The sequence below is a fragment of the Camelus ferus genome, chromosome 3 (assembly GCF_009834535.1).
Source record: "Camelus ferus isolate YT-003-E chromosome 3, BCGSAC_Cfer_1.0, whole genome shotgun sequence".
Classification (NCBI taxonomy): domain Eukaryota; kingdom Metazoa; phylum Chordata; class Mammalia; order Artiodactyla; family Camelidae; genus Camelus; species Camelus ferus.
This window is the reverse complement of record NC_045698.1, coordinates 68,638,404-68,658,186: the sequence shown is the minus strand read 5'-3', so window position 1 is coordinate 68,658,186 and position 19,783 is coordinate 68,638,404. Positions and strand designations below refer to the sequence as shown.

Here is a 19,783-nt window from a genome sequence, read left to right as displayed (position 1 = left end):
GAAGAGAATGACAATGACTTGACTCTTCCAGAATCTGTTCTGTGTCTTTGGAACTTAGGATTTTAAATGTGCCCAAAAAGGTCAGCCAGCCCTAGCTGTTGTGAATCACATTTATATTTATGCTTAGTTGTTAAGTGGCCTCTTTGAGTTTATACCTGATATTATGTTTTTAATGCCTTATTAACTATGTTCAATTATGGAATAGACTGTTATTTTTATTGTAAATTAAAAGTTTTACCTTTTATTCAGTGAAAACTCTGTCTCTTTAGACATAGAATAGGTGGTCTTATGTGTTTGCCTTTTATATTTACACTAATCTTTATATGGGCTAAAATTTTTTTTTAAATCCTTTGGAGGAAATCCTGTGATCAAAAGACTGACTTTTTTTTTTTTTTTTTTTGCAAGTTTAATGGAGTTAAGTGAGTGCCTACCTAAATAAAAATAGTTCCATACAGTGGGGTGGGGGCTATAGCTCAGTAGTAAAGTGCATGCTTTGCGTGCACAAGGTCCTGGGTTCAATCCCCAGTACCTCTGTTAAAAATTAAATAAATAAATAAAAGAAAATAAATAAAAACATAACTATCTTCACTCCCCCCCCCAAAAAAAAAACTTCCACAGGACACTGTAATGAACAACAGTGGATATGCTATGCTGCTGTTGTCCTACATGTGAGCCAGTGGGAGCAATGTCAACAGCCTAAGCATGTGAGACCTGAAGGTGATTATTTTCATACCAAAGATTTTTATCTATGGCATGTATATTTTAACAACCTAACATTTACTTTTAGTTCTGGATCAACCAATGATAGAATGTGCATGGTGGATTTTTTTTTTTTTTTTAATTTTCAGCTGCCTAATATTTATTTTCTTCACTGTAGATAGATAAGGAACAAATTCAATAAAAGAGATGATAATCATAAAAGAAGCAGAGAGGACACACCCAAATATCCCTGGAGCAAATTCCATGTTGAATAAGATAATATATTTGAATGTGATGCTTGATTTAAAAACCATTTGTAGGAAGCTCATAGTATTCTTTAAAATATTATCTCTCTTTTTCTCAAAAACATACCTACGTGAAAAACATTGACATCTATACGAAGACTCTTAGTTTGAATACTAATTATTTGTGGGTTCTTTATACAACTGCTTCATACTCTTCAACATCTGTGCCTTGGTCTATAAAAGGACTACAGTGGATGGAACACACCACATGCAAGGAATTGATACAGTACTTTTCTACCTCTGTCTCTAAGACAAATCAACTACAGGTCTCAGGAGAGTAATTTAAAATTCCTACTTTGCTATGATTTCTTGACAGAGTGCTTTTGGTGGTGGAATTTGGGAGTGGGGTACAGGAAGCTTGTAAATTAAGGAATATTATATTAATCTATTTTCTTTGAAAAGGGTAATGTCGAAAAGTGAAACAATGCAAAATGTCTTCTTCTTCATAAAGTATAAGATGAAACTTTAGAATGGAAGTTATCCTAGGAAATAAAATTTTGAGTATAATTAAATTGTACAAAAAATTGATAAATTTGAATAGTAAAAGCAAAATAAATATATTACTATTCATCTAAATTTTGAATTAACATAATAACAATAAAAGCTGTGTAAAATTATCCAACCATCATTAAAATATATTTTATAATAATTATGTTTAAATTTAAAATTATATTCAATATTAGTGCAATAAGAACAGAACTTTGGGACATTCCTTCCATCTGACCTTTGTACCAGTATACACCATGTATGCATCATTAAGATTGTCCCTCTACAGTACAGTATTAGCTGTAGATTTAGAAAGTTACAGAATTAACTTCATTAATTATCCTAATAATTTAAAATTGCATCTTGCACCTGACACATCCTAAAGTTTCATTGGTTGATGATTTAGACTAGCCAAACTTAAATATCAAGTTAGCTCTCTTTGGTTGGAAACTTGGAGAATTAAAGTTCTTTTAAGTGTGAACAGAATGGTAAAATTCTTTGAAGTTTCATAAAAATATTAAGCATGTTTCTACTTATGCATGTATCCACACTGCCTTTATATAACTTTTTTTAATGGCTTATTAATTATGTACAAAACTGCTCAACTAAAATTGAGCAGAAAAATTTAAACACTTTTTATCTTATCTTTCTCATGTGAGTACTTCTAACCTCACTGGAAAATTGTAGAACTTGTTCTCCAGGGCTCAGCTGTACTACACTATTAACAAAGTCTGAAGCCATATGTTTTTATTGGGAGGATACTGTTTGTTTTTATTAAAACTCTAACAGTGATCTTACAATAGTGTTGATTCTTCTAACATCATAGAATTTGTGGGGTGTGCTTTTGTGTAGATTTGTCCCTCTACACAGCCAGGAAAAAAAAGAATTGATTTAACAGTAAAGTTAACGTGAACTATTCCTTAGAGGATTTATATTGAGTCTTGCAGACCCCCAGTGACCATTTAGTCACGTAATAGTGTTATTTACTGAGAGTAATTCAGTGACTTAAAAGAGTCTGCTGAACTATAATCGATAACTCTGCAAGTGAATACATGTGTATTTGTGTGTTTATTTCTTTGGTAAAAACAAAAAATAAAAAACAGAAAAAGTGTTAACTAAAATTGATATATTTAGATGTTTACAGGTTATACCAACCAAACAACCGAAATTGAAAAAAACTATCTTAAACAGTTAATTATGATTTATTTGTGTACATTTTCCCGAAGAGAGACAGTTCTGCTTCTCAGCCAGTTGCCTCAGTACACCTAGAATGCCTGAACTATCTTCCTGTAGTAACTTTCTCAGATTTTTTTTTAATGTTCACGGTAAGCATTTTGCACTAATGGTACAAAATGGCAAAATCTGAACTGGGCAGGGCAAAGGAACTGCATTCACAGTTCACAACAACTCCGCAGACTACTGCTCCACCTCCCTATTTATCTCTGTCACTGAAATTCAGAAACTGCTGTGTTGGTTAAGAAAGGCCAAGAAGAATTATCTACTGATGTATATTATCTGTACCGGTAATAAGCTGAGAAATAACACCACAGAAAGCTTAGATAAGTCAAAGAAGGCTAGATATCTTTTCTCAGTAATGAATAATCTGTACGTTCACATCCTTCTGAATCATGGCTGCTTACCAAGCAATACAGCCACAGTCACTGAGCCTAGCACGCACCAGCCCTCAGACAGGATCTAATTGGAGAGAGCCTTTGGCTAGCTTCTTCCACTAATTCTCCACATTTCATAGACTGTGCTGAAAATAAACACACAGCACAGAAAAGCAATCACAAATGCAATCAGAAATAATTTTATTGTTACTCAAGGTAGCATGACCCTATGTTCTGGTTTACTGGTTTTCACCTGTTATTCCAAAATCCCACCTTTTTTTACTAACTTTTGTCCTAAACAAATGTAGCATAATTTAGCCACCTACCCAAAACACCAAACAGTATTTGGAAATATTTTAATTTCCTTCGAATATGTTGACATTTTCTCAAATGTATGGAGAGAAACCATATAGGCTTACATTTAAACAGACCAAACAGATATCACACATCCAAAGGAGTGATTGTTCAAAATTACCATATTGTAAGAGTGTGTTGGTAGTGGGATTCAGGTCAAATGATGGACTACATATGTACTAAACTGTCTGTTGCTCAAATCTTATGACTGTCCTTCATGTTTATCCTTTCCTACAAATACCCCCAAAAAGTAACCATAAAAGTAAAAATAAGTATTATAATATTAAAAATGAAGTATTTCTCACTAACTAGGACATAAGTAAAGCTAACAAGTATGTGAAGAGATTATCAAATGACAAGTACACTTGTCTGAAAGTTTACTTGTCTGAAAGTTTCCAACAAGGGATATCCACTAAAGAGAAAGAAAGCATCTAATAGAGCTCGACTTACTTAAAGAAAACAGCATATTATCTATTCATAGATATTGCCCACTCCAAGAAACTATTTGTAAATTGAAAGTAAACTGTTTTGGTAAGAATTGGGTACATTGCGTACTTGGGAAGAATATAACAATAACCAAAATTTAATAATCTCATTGTTAGTCTGTATGAAGAAAGAATGAGAAATGTAGTTTTGAATTTAAGAGCAGGATGTGACGTTTGTCTCTATGGTCACCTGGAAGAATTGATACTCTGAGCAACATCCCTATTGAAAGATAGGTCTATCCTTTCAGTGATGATGGAACCATCGAACCATCACGGCTTGGTGGCAGTAGCCATTAAGATCAAACCATTATCTTTATTTGCTCTATTTCCACACTCACCCTGGGTTTAAATTTCCCCTGTAGCTTTATCAACCAATTTTCTATGTTATCTGGTCTTATGAGTTGAGTTAGGATTTTGTGCTTCTAAAACTTATCAGATATGCATGTCATGTCAAGATTCACCAAAGTGGCTTGACTGGGCAGTATACAGCCCATTCTAAGTAGTGAGCATGACACCGTCCCTTTTTGTGTGTAAATATACAGAACCTTGACTTTTCCTTCTATTATAAAATAATAATGATAGCAAAACATTCAAACAATACAGAAAGAAATAAACAAGAAAAGCTTAAGTACCATCAAAACATAGTGACCATTAATTTCTGAGTATATAAACCTTCAGATACATATCAACTCATACTAAAAAATGTATACACTCCAGGTATTTGTCAGACCTACTAGCTGTTAGTTTTTCCTAAAGCAAAATATTAATAAATTTGCATGGCCTTTTAAATAGCTACATAACATTTCCTTTTATAAAAATTCTTGACATGAAAAAAGTAATTGAATTTGAAATTTTTAGTTTTGGGGGTTTTTTAAATTTGAGTTTAAAGCTTTTCGTGGATTATGTCAGAATTATAATTATAAAAACTTTGTACTTAGCTTAAAATTATGCATGTTTAAATGCTCCTTGAAGGAAGACTTCATGCTTTGTACTTAGCATATGTCTTTATAGAGACTGCTTCCATACTTTGTTTGAAAAAAGAAAAATGATGTACATAATGATAATATTTCTTTTAAAATATGTCTAGAGGAACAACAAACAAACAAAAAACACATGCGCACACAAATTTTTCATCTTGTACTTTTGGAGGTCAGAAGTCTGGGAAAGATCTCAGCAGGCTAGAATCAGTGTCAACAGGGCTGAATTCCTGGAAGCTCTAGGGGATACCTTTCCTTGTTTATTTACGTTGTTGGCAAGAAGTCAGTCCCTGGCCATTGTAGAACTGAAGTCCTTCTTTCCTCGCTGGCTGTGAGCTGAGAGTCATTCACAGGTTTCACAAGCCACCAGCATTCCTTAACACATGGTCCCCTCCATCTTTAAAACTGGCCACAGTGGGTTGAGTCCTTCTTGGGCTTCAGTGTCTCTTGCCTCTTCTTCCATTGTCATGACATCTCTCTAACTCTTCTAGTTTCCTCTTCGACTTTTAAGGAGCCTGTGATTACATGAAACCTACCAGGGTTACCCCGGATAATCTCTCTGTTTCAAGGACAGCAGATTAACAACCTGAATTCTGTTCTGCAATTTTAATTACCCTTTAGCCTTTTAAGTTGTCATTGGTATGATACTAGGTGTGACAATCATGGAGGCGGAAACCCTGCCTCCACGCCCTGCTTACCGTCACTCCCAGTGACTCATTTTGTGCCTCCTGTCCCTGAACCTTTGACCTTATTGGATTTAGAGATGTTGTTTTCCAGAGGGAGAATATTTTCTACACAGTTTACAGCAATATCCCCATAAAGATTTGAGCCACAGTTACTACTTGGTTACTTCAGGATCCTGTGCAAAGAAACCAGCAGGCAAGAAAAGGAGCCACCATCTTGGCCCCTTGGTGGGGAGGCTGGGCTGTCGTCACACAGTGAGTGCAGGAAAAATAGCTTTCAGGGCACCTTCTTCCACCTCTTGCCCAATTTTGGCTGCAAGCGGATAAGTACAACAGGTTTAGTGTGAGAATGTCATTGTCTCAGACACCTGAGGGCTGAGGGTCTGATCACACCGTCGGGCAGACCGAGCAGAGTTGCTGAGTGAGAATGAGAGGAGGCAAACTGCAGGACGCGGTAGAAGTTGCTCTTAGACAGGGACATTTTTTAAAAAAAACTGAAAAGATAACTAAAACTATTTTTAAGGAAGACATGGAACATCAAGATGTACCAAGAATTTTTGAATAAAAGTTAATATTAAACTAAATCATAAGGATTATTAATAATATACAGATACTCTTTCAGTACATTCTGGGATGCTGTTTAGGTAATAAAAATGATAGTAAATAGGCAAAATGCCTAGTCTAACAAATATATTTGAAGCTGAGGGATTAAGAGTAGTCCTATAAATGATATGCCAGGGAATAAGGAAAATGCCAGTGGCTGTCACTACCAATGCAGGGAACACACACACACACACACACACACACACACACACACACACACACACACACACCTACACCTCAATCGCCTTTTTGGGGCAATAGTCACAAGAAAATCCATTGGTGAAAATCTTCACAGGATTTCCTGCCTCATAGGTGAGCTGTTGACACCAATCTAAAGAGAATAACTGAAATAAGCTAAAAGAAATTACCTTTTATTTGCTATGCCAGTTTTTTTTATAACATGTTTCTCTCTCTTTCAATTATTTATCAGTGGGAAGAAAGTGGTATGCAAGCTTCTGTTACTAAAAATTTTTAATTTTATCAGAGGCGTTGGTGAGAAGATATGCCAGGTAAATCATGACTGCACCTCACGTATAGGAAAATAATATAAAAATTCAGAATTGTTTTGGAATAAAATCTGAACCAAATGATCAGCCATGGTCATTGTTCAGTACTCTGCTTACAAAAATATGCTATTTTGTTTCAAATTTAAAGTTTATTTTGACAATTAGACCTCCAGTCCTATTCTCACTTTGTCAGAAGAGGAAATGCATTTCATTAGTGGGACTTCCTCCATAAATCTAATGTTATAAATAGAGGTTGAAATGGGTACAAAAGCAGTATAATGTTATAGGGAGAACACAGACTACAGAACCTGGCTGCCTTAGGTTGAGCCCGGAAGCCTGGGGCTGTGGTGCTGAAGATTTCTTTCTCTGGGGAGGGAGGAAAGTGAAAAAAGAGGGAGAACAGCTTTGGAGTAAGAGCAAAGGAGGGGAAAGAAAATGAATAATGTTTCTCCTCTAGCATGTTTCAGAAATAAAAATATAAAGAATTTATGTTTTTTGAAATGACTTTGGACTGTAAGACTGCATTCTGTTGACACCAGCACTACTCAAGACTGAACCAAAGTGATTGTAGCTTTTCAATTTTGAGTCAGACACACTCAGGACAGAGAGACTGAGAGAGACGGAAACAGGGACATAGTACACATTACACAGCATACACTTAATATACTATATACGAAGTCCACACCACTCACGTTCAGTAAATTTATTCAAAGCTAGAAAATAAAGGTACATAACAGAAAGGTGGTTTTTTTTTTTTTTTTTGTATAATACAGAGAAAAACCTTTTTAAAAAGCAAGCAAGTTTTCAAGTATCTTTTCCTCCAAGTACTGTCTCTTCCAGTTTGCCCAGTGTTTGCTTGGAAATTACTAGTTTAATTTCCTTCTTTCTAGGGAAAATAAAGGCTTAATAGTTATACAACCATTATTTCAGTTGTATGGAAATAAAGATGACACCATCTTAGTAGCCCTGAGTTTGTGCCACTGTAATTCACTGTGAGATATAAGGTAAGACATGTAAAGGGAACTGAGTAGCTTTCTAAAGGACTATTATGCAAAGCGTAACTTCACCACAAAACAGAACAACAACAACAAAACAGAAAACTCTACACGTAGAGATGAGTCATCTTGAGTCTTGGTGTTGTGTCCTCCCTTTCTGAAAGTCTGGAGAGCTAACAGGACAGCATGTCTTAGTAGAGTGAAAAACACAAATTCTAAAAGAACAATTTCAGATTGTAAATTTGGCGACTTTGGGCAAGCTGGAAGAGACAGCACTTTGAGGAACCAGCAAGACTGTGGGAGAAGAGCCCGTGGCCACACAGCGGACGCTGAGGATGGCGCGGTGCCCTCTGGACTAGAGACCGCGGAGCCGTACGGAGTCCACCGGAGCAGACCTGCAGCCAGGATGCACATCCCTCTCAGATCTGGATACCTCCACACAAAAAGACCACAGCCTGGAAAAGTTGTGGTAATGTGAGGTCATTTTTCCAACCCCAAAAGAGAAAATAGCTTCATATGTGGCAAAAGACTGAGGATCAAAGTGGGTGTTCCTACAAAAAGCAGCCTTGTATCTGCCTCTGTCCTTTGGGGCTCTCAGGGAGGTGGGTGTCAGGAGATACATGATATAATTTTTAAGGATCCTGGCGTATAGAAAAGTGGTTTCTTGTGTACCATGTGAAACTTGAGGAAACAAAACTAAAACAAAGCAAATTAAGCAAAACCAAGAATTTTTTTTTTAATTCGCTGTCTTCAACACACCACCACCACCACCACCACCACCACCACCACTTTCGAGTCTGAAATAACATCCCCAGGCATTCTGCATCCACAGCACTTGTGGCTAAGAGTAGAAAAGTCCCCATGAAGAGACCTCTCTATTGCGTAAAGATCACCACACTGACGTGGTGACTAGAGAGCAAACATGAGGACAGTTCAACTGTTGGTGTCACCACCCCACTCACCTTCCAAACTCAGGAGAGAGAGGGAGAAACTAATGAAGGAGAAGGGAAAGCACTGAACTGACTGACTAACCACCAGAGTAGAGGGGGGGAGGTGTGGGGAGGAAGCAGAGACAGAGACAGAGAGAACTGCTTTTATCTTCAGTGGGCACCAATTTTCTAATAAAAACAGAGATTAGGACCCAATACCTAAGTATATTTATGAAAACATTTTACTTGGGCAGCGTGTGTTTGCAGACTGTGGACTCTGTGCCTGTTCTGCCAGTGGCGACATCTCAGTACAGTAATGATCAACCTTTAAAGTTACTGCCTTTATAGGGCAGCAGTACTAGCAGGTTGTTCCTCATGTTTTCAGAATGTTTGGGCAAGAGGAGATACTGAGCAAATATGCCTAAAAGAAGGAGGAGGAGGAGGAAGAAAACGTAGTTCTCTGTCATTTTTAAAATATTGGAATAAGGTAACTTGTGAGATGGTGGAAATGCCATCCATGGGGGCTTGAGTAAACGGAAAAGAACAAATGTATATGACAGACCCACGCAGACTGCAGTTATTAACCTTTTAGAACGAGAGGGATTAAACCAGATGATTTCTCAAAGTACTATCTGGGGCTGTCATTCTATCATTCTGTGGCTCTTTGATGTCAGAATGGAATTCAGAGCTTTTGAAGTATATTAGAAAACCCGGTATAACTCGCTGTCTCCTGGGCCACAAGCCAACACGAGTCTTATGAAAGAAAGTGTCAAGGATGGCATTCGCTAAGGATGCAAAAACCACCCAAAGAAATAGATGAAAGAGGTAATAAGATAGTAAGGATGCATTAGGAGGGAAGTACATTGTGGAGACATAAGAAACTCAGGCAGAAGCAACCTGAATCAAGATGGCATATAGAAGTAGCACTTACCTGGTTTTGTCCATTTCAGGTACCTGAATTTGAATGTTCACAGACAAATGCATTTTGTATATAGAATAGGAAACTACAGCACTTTATCTAGAGGAATTTTTTAAACAGAGGGCTATGAAGGAAAAAGGGTTATTGAGAATATCTGAAATCCTGGAAATAAAGTATGTGTGTGATAAAACACGAACACATGTATGGGAACACTGGTATCAGTAATCCTATGAATAAACATTTTTGAGCACCTGTTCTGAACTAGGCACAAAGCCATATTCTGAAAATGAAATAGTAATTAAGAAAAACAGTCTTTCTCCTTCCAATATATACAGTCAGTGCTAATCATATGCATCCGCTCCCTTCCTCTCACCCTCTGTGCTGCAGTGGGGCTGATGCCCACGGACAGCATCTCCCCGGCTCCCACATCACCAGGGGCTGGTGTGGGTCCCACCCCAGAGAATTGTTGGTGGGAGGGAGGAGGCCGAGAGAAGCTAGGACACTGTTTGCCCTCTTACACTTCCTCTGTTGCATCTCTTCAAGGGGTTCCCACTCCTTCCAAATGGCCACTCTGAATGCGGTCCCATTATGAGACCATGAACTCATGAGAGCATCCCATGCATGTTTTCATTTCTCAACTTGTCATCCTGGATTTCGGGCTCTCATAGCACCGTGTTTTCCTTTGGTTCCTTAAGATTCCAATTGCCACTCATATCTTGGTCACTTTATTATCCTCTGTTTGTTTTCTCAGCCCTTCCAAAACCTCTATAAATTATGTCATGTCAGCTCTTTTCCTGACTTACCCCCAACTGATCCACTGCCTAATAGAGTAATTAGATTAAATAGCATTATAGAAGACAGGATGCTTAGGGCACATTTATCAATGGGGACTGGCTTATTCTTAGGCCAAGGAAATGTCTCTCAAGGCAACTGACATTCATGCTGAGACCTGAAGATGAGTGGACATCATTCTGTTAAAAGGAAAGGAAGATTTCAGACCTGGCAGCACAGGTTACCGTGTGTGTGTGTGTGTGTGTGTGTGTGTCTGTGTGTTAAGAACACTTAAGACCTACTCGCAGCAAATGTCATGTATACAGTAGGTTTTTAACTATAGTTACCATACTGTACATTAGATCTCTAGAACTTACTCGTCTTATAAGTCAAAGTTTGTGCCTTGTGACCAGCACCTCCTCATCCCCACTCCCGACCCAGCTCCCAGCAACTAACATTCTACTCTGTGTTTCTCTAAGTTCCACTTTTTTAGATTCCACATGTATCATGTGATATCTGTCTGTGGTTTATTTAACTTAGCATAATGTTCTCCAGGTTTATGCATGTTGTCAGAAATAGCAGAATTTCCTTCTTTTTTTAAGGGTGAATAATATTTAAATTAGCTCCCCGGCTTCAAGAATTGTGGGGATGTGAGGCGGTGACTGGCTGAGTGCTAGACACAACGCCAGGTGAGCAAGTAAGGGGTTTGAACAATGAGAGGTGGGTGAAGAACAGACAGGTAAGGGTCTCTGCGTTTCTCCTCACTACGGAAGTAAAGAAATGTGAACCCATGTCACTCTCCATAAAATATTATAATCTCTTCTGAAACTCATTTTTCATTTCCTCCCTCTAAATAACTAGATGACTCACTCTGTCATTCAGCTGTTAACTCACATATCACCTACTTCTTCCTTCTTCATCCTAATGAAATCTCAGACTCCACCCAGCATTACCTATGTCTATTCTTGGCTTCATTTTTCTCCTGAATGCTTATCATTCGTAATGAGGCCAGTTTTTTTTTTTTAATCTCTCTGTGCTTTGCTGCTCTGTTCCCAGCATCTGAACAGTTCTAGAAAAATACAGTAAGAATTTAATAAGTATTTCTTTATTTGAATTCAATTAAATTAGCCCAATTCTGCTGAGGCTTTTTTCTTCTGACAATGATTTTATAAGCCATTACCACTAAATACTTAGCCTTTGAAATAATGAAAGACCACAGTTCACTTTAAGTAGAATCCACATCAGCTGATTTCCACAGACTTTGCTTCCCTCTGAGATGTTCTGTAATACGCTGACCCACAGCCTTACTTGGTTTCCACAGGAAGAGTGGCTGCTTTGGCTGCAGTTCCCTCTGTTCTGAAATTCCCTACTTACTTCAGGGTTCTTTGCTATATTAAGTGTGAGGTAAGGGAAAGAGAAAGAGTTTTCTCTCATGTGGGGTTTGAACTGAAAATGAGGGGACTATAAGAAAGGGACCTTAACATTTCCCCCCAAATATTCCCTAGAAGCAATTTTGTATAATCAGTTTGGTATGTTCTCTGCAAAATAGACCCAGAAACAGATGTGTATGCAGGAGGTGTGCTGGGCCGTGCTCTTAGGGACACTGCTTGTGAGGGAATACATGAAGCAGGATTGGGAAGAGCAGAGGGAGGAACTGGATGCAGCAGGAACAGAAGCTCAGGGAACCCTGCAGGAGACCTGAGATGGGGATGGATGGCCCTTGAGAGAAGTCCTGATCCAGCCGTCTGCAGCCCACATTAGCCATCATTGGACTCCGGTCACTCCATAGCGGGACTGTCAAACGCTGGGTAGCTCGACCCCCTTCAAACAAAGGCATTTCTGCAGAAAGTGCTCAGCTGCCAGTCACCATCACGCAACATTCCTGGTTCCTAATGAAATGAGCCTCCTCGGGGCACACACAACATCCACCACTAACTTCATACTCATTCATGAGATTAACCAGAGAAGAGAAAAATAAAAAGAAATTAGACGTACAAGAAAGAACAGGATTCCTTTCTTGAGGTAAATAGAAGAAACAGTATAAAATGGAGCAGGTGAATCCAGGAGTTACAATAACTATGAGATATAATAATATCTTACTGTTAGATCTAGGAGATATAATAATAATAATTGGTCAATATTTGTGTCTGATCTTAGAAAAAACAAAGTATCTTTCTGTTGAAATAAGCAATTATTAGTAGAGTATGTATTAAAAATTAATATACTTTTGCTATCATTAATGAATATTTTTCTTGCAATTATAACTGTCTTATTATAATGGTCACATGCATTCATAATGAAAACTTTAAAAATATTTTAAAAGCATAAGAAGGAAGATAAGAACACGTAACCCCACTAGCCTGATGATGCTTGTGACCATTCAGTTACAATTCTTCCAAGATACGAACTGGCAGTCTTCTTCTCATTTTCTACAAACACTGTTTATGTACATATGTACACATAAGGTACATATTGTTTTATAACAACCACATTGATTTATTGTATCATGATCATTTTAATAACTTCAAATATTCTTAGGATGTTCTACTGGGTACACATTTTTCTTTTACACAGATGCATCTTACTTTCTGTGTTTCACCAGGTTACCATAATTCATTTAACTGATGAACTACTGCTTTTGATATAGACAGATAACAGTTTAAACTCTTTTATTTTTTTCCTTAAGCCTTGGGCAGGTTTTTCTGAAACTCAGTTACTGCAGAATATGTGACAACATATTTTACACGACATGTTTATAATTCTTCAATATGTTCCTCAGCAAGTAAGGAGGCTTTGAGGCAGAATATATCTTGGAAGGTAATTAACACATGAAAATGTTGACTCACTGAAATATATGATTATTTGTATAGTTTAAATTTTGTTGAATACAGTTTTCCATTATTGAAGAAACAGCAGTCACTATCAACTTCCCTGAGAGAGAATATGCACTGCTTTAATCTTCATTCACGGAAGTGAGGATTATTAGGTATAAATTTACTTTTGCTTTATTTAAATACTTCCTTTAATTAAAAATGCACAATATCATATAAATATTTAATTCTGGGTAGTTTGTCTGCACCATTAATTGCTATTGAAGGCACATTAGCAGGGGGTAATTAAAGAAATTGGTGATGTACTAGATAGAAATTTTTAACATTCTTTTATGGTAAACTCATTTTGTATAGTAATAAGCTTTGTCATTGCAAATGAAATGCACCACCTGGCACAATTAGTGTTATGCCTCTTATTTTTTTTTAGTACATCTCAGAATAGTAGTACAGTGTTATAATTTGCATTGTTATAGCTCAAGCAAAATACAAGAACTTGACTCAAAAAAATGTCTTCCATACCAGGGTCTGAGGTCATTTAATACATCATCTACTAGTTAGGTGCCATGAAATTCTTAAAGACAGTGCAAGGTTGGTAAAATCATGGCAAAAGTTTATATATAAATAGCTAAATCTTTCAGGGAAGAGTACCTGACTCATGTAAAAATTAGACTGGTGAAAATTAGAAGGTCACATTAAAATATAAACATGGTACAAATAATCATGTAAGTGTATTAAACTATCTAAAGGTAAAATTGTAATAATAATATTCAGCCAAAGCTGCAGATTACTTTTCCAACATACCTTGGGAAAATGGGAAGAAACCTAAAAGGAATGGTCTATTTAAGGGACCCGGCCTTATTAATTAACCTTGGAACAGTTCTTAGTAGGATGAATATAGCAGTGTAACCATTAAATTTAAGACAACCATGATGCCAATAAGACAACTGTCAAAAATACATATAGTAAATCTCTCAATTACGAGGCAGGTTGCTAAGAGTATTTTATTTTCTATCTCCCAAATTCCATTTTAAAATGACTGTGGGACATACAAATGATAATAAAAATCACAAAAGCCCTGACATCTAAAGATAGAAATAGGAAACAAAACATATCTATAGATATCTCTAGATGTATGCTAAATTAGAAGCCCAGCTTTGGGTAGTGCTTTCAAAGTATGTAGATGGACCCCTTTCAGGAAAAGACTGCAAGATGGATAATTTCATCTGTTCTCTCTACACTGAGCCCTGGGTGGAGCAGGCAAAGCACTGGAGTGGTATTTAACCGCTCCCTTGTCTGCTGCGGTCTTGTAGGTTTCATGCACGCAAGCCTCAGGGAAGCTGGAAGCTGGGAGGTCCTTCCCTGTTGTATGGGGCTGTGCGGGGGTGGCATTTGTAGCAAGAGTGTGTCTCAGTCTTTCCTACACACTTTGATGTCGTTTTTCATTCATCTAGGGGAGGAGGGAGTTCAGGAGCTTTCTATGTTGCCATCTTGGTCAAAACTTGAAATCCTTTTCTTTTTGATTGGATGACAGGCATTGTAAATTTTAAATTACTGGTTACTGAATATTTTTCTCAGACTTTTAACAGTGTTAAACTTTGTTCTGACAGTCTGGTGAGTTGCATGAAAATTCTTTTGATCAGGAAAAAGAATTGTCTAGGGGACGAATCAGCAAATGTTCTGTAAAGGATGAGATGGCATGTGTTTTAAGCTTTGCAGGCCCTGTGGCCTCTGTCTCACCTAAACAAATCTGTTGTTCTAATGTAGAACCCTCCTTAGAGAGTATATAAATGAGTGGGAAGATCTGTATTAAGTAAAACTTTATTTACTAAATCAGGCAGTGGGTCGGATTTGGTTCTTGGTTTCCTGACCCGTGGTCTGGAGTCATCTATTCTGTAGGAATCTTCAGACCAGTTACTAAAGCATAGCCTTTCTCGCGTCTCTGCTAATGCCCCAGGGATTTCACGAGGGCCCTCCACTCCGGCTGCTGAGCTTTAGAGGGAGCCACGGCCCTCTCTAAGGGAGAGCAATCGTTTGGCTACAGGTACTTGGCAATTATTCTTCCCTCTGGATTTTTTCTTTGCCTGACCTCATGGAGTTTCACCGTAAGGTAAACATGCAGATTGATATTCAGCGTGAGACTCCAAAAGATCCTTCTGCAGATTTCCAGGGGTGTTTCCCTGTATGATTCCCTCTTCCTGTTCCATTTACTATTGCTGTACTTTGGGATTTCAGATATTAAGGAAACTGCTTTTATGATCACTTTCTTGAGACAGAGAGCTGGTGCGTAGTCGTAAACCTGCCCTGGCAATGCAATTAGTGATACAGTGTCTCCATTAAGTGAGCCCTACTGTCCAAGCAGACAGAATTTAAGGGCCTAGATATAACCATAGAGAGAAGCTAACAATGTAATCATGACTAAATGTGTGAAATATACTTTTATCTAAATTTGAGTATCCAAGTTTTATATGATAGCTATATTAGTCAGGGTACTCCAGAGAAACAGAACCAATAAGATATATATGTACAGAGAGGCACAGACAGAGAAAGAGACTGACTGACTTACTGTAAGGAATTGGCTCAGACAGTTACGAAGGTTCCTGAGTGTAGAATCTGTATTGTGGACTGGCAGGCTCAAGACACAGGAGAGCCAATGGTATGGGTAAGTCCAAAGGAAGCCGACTACATACATCCCTCCTGCCCAGAATAATCCTTTTAATCTATTCAGACCTTCAGTTAACTTGAAGAGACCCACCCACATTATAGAGGTCAATCTGATATACCCAGAGTTTATTAATTTAAATGTTAATTTCACCCAAAACACCCTCCAAGTCCACAGATAAAGTTAACGGTCACAGTAACATTCATCTTAATCCCTTTGGCCTTATTAAAATACTGACAAGAAGATAGACAGCTTACAATGAAGATGTTTGATAAACTAACAAAGACATGCTCATTTTACAGGATGTAACAGAGAAGAGGTGTTGTGAGGAGGAGGAGGTGTGGGTTAAAGATGCATTAGAATGGGAAATACTCAAGAAGTTGAGATAAAGGAAAAAGAGGTGTATTTTTGTATTCTGTTACTGACTGTTGTATCTGCTGTTGTCCCAAAGCCTTACATGCCTGTGGCCCCTAAGGAGACTGAAGACTCAGGAGCACTAACGACTGCAGATACTTCAAAGAGTCATATGTGAAAACCCTCCAGTTAATTACTGTGATAATTAATTGGCAGTTTTAATCACACAAGGGCTAAGAGATTTTTCACCCTTAGCCTTTGGTGTAAACATTTGTAAAAAGAAAGCAATATTATACACAGCAATAATTAAATGATTAAACTTTATTAAAGGAGTTCTCTTCCTTCCAACCCATCTTTTTTTTCCTTTTTTTTTTTTTCCTTTGGCTTTTTTGAACCTCTTATCAGTCCTCAGGCCAGAGCCAAAAACTTAATGTGCTCCTGATTGATTTGTGAGGAATTTTCCCCAGCTACCTTATTTTCTTTCTTCTGCTCCCAGGATACTCAGAATGCATAAAATTCCTCTGCTCCCTTGATCCTTATCCTCCACCCTCAAAGATAAGTGCTTTATCCAGTGAATAGGAATATTTTGGTTCACATCTGCAATCACACTGGGTGAAATGCGGAATAAAGACACAGAATCTTGTGCCCTTCGGGTCCAACACAGCACTCTCCCAAGTACTTACTCCAAGGTACAGAGCCGCCTCCTTTTTCACAGTGTTCTAAACACTCATTCGAACACTCGCTCTTTACCTATGAAAATATAATAAAATGACTTCTAATTCATTGGTAGCTTTTTTATTTTTTCGTCTTTCAGAATAACCTGTAAATGCTCTCAGAGCTCTTATGGCACATTTTATTTTGATCTTTGGAAACAATACAGAGCCCTTTATAAACATTAGAGGGAGTAGATGATGCTAGAATAGTGTCAGGTGGATCTGCTTTCATTAATCATACGTTCAAATGTGCACTTTCAGGCTTTATATGTGAATCTATCCCACGGCAATATGAAAACATTTAGGTAGGTGTTGCTGAACATTATGTGCAGCTGTGTGATCATTCATGAACATCTATATGAAACTTTCATTGCCCATCTAAATAAATGCCACACTAAGCATTCGGTATATTTGAATGTGCAGTCTCTCCTGCAAAAAAAAAAAAAAAAAATACTCTTTCTTCAAACCATAATGTTATACATTATCTTACCACGGGGCTTTTAATACTATATTAGAGTGTGATTCTGTACATATCATCTTTGGGATTTTGTGCTGTGAGCCATGGGCTGTTCCTGTACCATGGTGCTGGGATCAATGGACCTGAGCTTTATTATCCCACTGCAGAGAGAAAGTAGAGCAGAGGTGCTTGTCACTTACATGACTGTCTCTTGTTTGGATTGTTTCATTTAGAGAATAAATCTCAGTGGCATTAAGGGTGATCTGAAAGTTAAATATTGTAAAGGATTTCCAAAAGTAACAGTGGGCAGCTTCCAACAGCAAGATGAACAAAATCCACTTAAAACTCTAGGTTGTATTTATTTTTTTTCTTCACTTCTTTTTATTCTCCTTTAAGCTTCCAAGAATTAATTAAGCAGCACCCCCCCCCCCTTTTTTTTCTAAAGCCTGCAGAGATACTGGGCTTGCTGAAGTTAGCCATTGTAGGAAGTGTCAGACATAAGCTGCCCGATTGCTGTAAAATCCTGCGTTTCTTGAAAGAAATATATTGTCATTCTCAGAGAAATGTTAAATAACAAAACTCCAATGTGTATAACTTAAAATAGCTGTCACGTGAGTCAACACTGATGACCATAGAAAATAAACCTAATGAAACCTGAATCAGCTTACTTAAAACTCCAGGAATTATAGTAAAAACAGGAAGGAACAAAGATGATAAATTTTTTAATGAATGCAAAATCAAGGAGTGACCAACCAGTACAGCGTCATTATCAGTCACTTTCTGTAATGGGTAATAGGACATGCCCCCAGACACCCCCCTACAGGACGGGGTCACTCATTCCTCACCTTCTGGGAAGGCCAACAGCTGAATCCCTCTCTAGAAATTTTCTTTCGCTCAAGAGAGCATCTCTACTCAGGTCAGGTCTCATACCGTAGTGGTCTCTAGGCAAAGTCACTCTGAAGAGCCATCCCAACTCCAGTGCCTCCCGTGAAACTATATGAGCTCATCCTTTGCAACTGCATTGAAGTTCAGCTTCTCTCTTTGTCCAAGGCTAGTGCTTTTCCTCCTACAAATGCTGGTGTTGAGAGCACTGCCCAAAACTTTCCACCTGCAAATCTCCAGCTCAGAGTCTCTTTTCCAGAGATCCTAACTTAAGACAATTAGTGTCAGCAGTGGTCTAAGTAAGTAAATCGTTCTTACTATGGATATTGAAGCTGGATGCCCTGCCAGCAAGCTGGCAAGGAGAACACCATCACTGGTGGTAGGTGCAGCCCTACAATTATAGCAGTTAGTTTATTAAAACTCTCACCTGTGATGAATGGGTTTGATAAACTCACAGGTGCAGTATCTCAGGTTTTTCAGTGGCTGAAGGAAGTAATATTTAGAAGGAAATCGCATCAGGGGTCTCCTACTGAATGGCTTTGACGCACCAGAGAAGACCAGTATAAGGCTGTGGGTGATTAATCACCAGTTGAAGGTGAAGTGTAAAATTCAGAGGGCCTCCCTGGCAGCATATAAAGAGACTCTTATCTCCTGCAGCTGGAGACAGGAAAAACACTGAGAATTCAGCCCAGGAATTAATTATAATAATAGCAGAGAGCTTTTCAGAGAAGGTTGAATTTCCAACAAAGACTGTGCCAGGGAGTGATCCCTGGTCGGGAAGAGTGAGATCCTGAGGCTTGAGCCAGGAACATTTGGGTTGATGGACTCATATTAGCTCTTTATCCCTTGAAACCTTTGGGCTTGAAGAAGAGGCCTGCTTCTTCCTTGTAAGGGCTAGCATGCCTCCATTGCTTGAAAATCATTCAGGAATCACTGCCTCACAGGGAATCATGAACGCCCCTCAGCACCTGGCTGTAACTCCCTTTTAGTTTCCAAGCCGGGGAAGTGCTGAGTAGGCTAAGAAAGATAGGGAACTGTATCCTCAAAGACACTTGAGGGCACCTCCCAGTAAACTTCTAGTGGGTTCTGCAGGACCGAATCAATATACACTGCAAGGAGTTGGGAGAATTTTATTGAGACTGCATCCTGAGGGTCCTGTATCAAAACAAGTGTGCCCATTTCGGCAGCACATGTGTTAAAGTTGGAACAATACAGAGAAGATCAGCATGGCCCTGCACAAGGATGACACACAAATTCACAAAGTGTTCCACATTTTTATATGTAAACTGAATCACTGTGCTGTACACTAGAACTTAACACACTATAAATCACTTATACTTCACAGAAAATTTTTTAATTAAAAATAAAGTGTAATAAAAAGTAGAACATGAGATTGGATAAGTATTCCTTAGTTTATTGATAAGGGGAGATCTATCCTATGATAAAGGACCTAAAAAAATAGTGCTAATGTACTAAGATGGTTCTTGGAAGCTTGGAGAAAGTGATAGCCTATAATAAGTAGAATAGAAAAGCTAAAAACTGCCATGGCAGACATGGGAAAAAAA

General features: G+C 38.0%; 1 long non-coding RNA gene and 1 other non-coding gene across 2 annotated transcripts; one reads left to right on the top strand and one right to left on the bottom strand.

Moving 5' to 3' along the window:
* Positions 1 to 361: 361 nt before the first annotated feature.
* On the bottom strand, positions 362 to 19,783 carry LOC116659783. Its single transcript, XR_004315128.1, has 3 exons — positions 19,772 to 19,783; positions 15,062 to 15,067; positions 362 to 529 (listed from the first exon to the last, which is right to left on the bottom strand). It is a non-coding gene; the product is annotated as an uncharacterized LOC116659783 (long non-coding RNA).
* LOC116662893 lies at positions 19,390 to 19,495 on the top strand. Its single transcript, XR_004318976.1, has one exon. It is a non-coding gene; the product is annotated as a U6 spliceosomal RNA (small nuclear RNA).